The following is a 651-nucleotide window of genomic DNA, read 5'->3' on the forward strand; positions in this document are numbered from 1 at the left end:
TTGCTAAAAAAAAAAAACGACAGGCAACATACAAGCATCTAGTGTGTTTTACCGAGGATCAGCATAGCAATACTTGTCATTGAAGTGAAATAAACTGGTCAAATATCCTTCACTCATCCTTTATGTTACCAATTTCAACATATCTCTCTATCGCTCACGAGCCTCGGTTTCATCGGGTTAAGAGAGTATTGCGCGATAAAATGACAAACTGGCGATTCACAATTTACCATCATACGACACAGCTAATAGAATACAACGCAAAACTTTTCATATTTATTTTGGCTTGGCTGTTTTCCGTCAGAAGAGCTTTTTAATCGACTGTGCTTGTTTTTGACGTTTGCTATATGGAAAAAAGTGTGTGAAATTGGCGGTATTATTTTCCCAGGCGACAAGAGAATTATTATTCTATTAACGAAATGTTGAATTTGTGTTTCAAGTTTCTTTATATTTGTAACAAAGCAAGATGATATATAGCATTATATATCATTTACAATTAACAATCTACTGAAATCTGAAGTGTTTCTATAATGTATTTCTATTCCACAATATTAGAAAGATTTTGTTAAATATATGTATCTATTAAAGTGTTAATATATTTTATGGAAGGTACATACATCGTGATGTTTCTGTTTATATTGTTTTGCAATTATA

General features: G+C 31.5%; 1 protein-coding gene across 1 annotated transcript in view; it reads left to right on the forward strand.

Moving 5' to 3' along the window:
• Positions 1 to 651, forward strand: part of LOC119587128 (probable G-protein coupled receptor CG31760) — a gene marked incomplete in the record, with an annotated part of 16,856 nt that overhangs the window by 7,140 nt on the left and 9,065 nt on the right.

The sequence above is a fragment of the Penaeus monodon genome, chromosome 22 (assembly GCF_015228065.2).
Source record: "Penaeus monodon isolate SGIC_2016 chromosome 22, NSTDA_Pmon_1, whole genome shotgun sequence".
Taxonomy (NCBI): Eukaryota; Metazoa; Arthropoda; class Malacostraca; order Decapoda; family Penaeidae; genus Penaeus; species Penaeus monodon.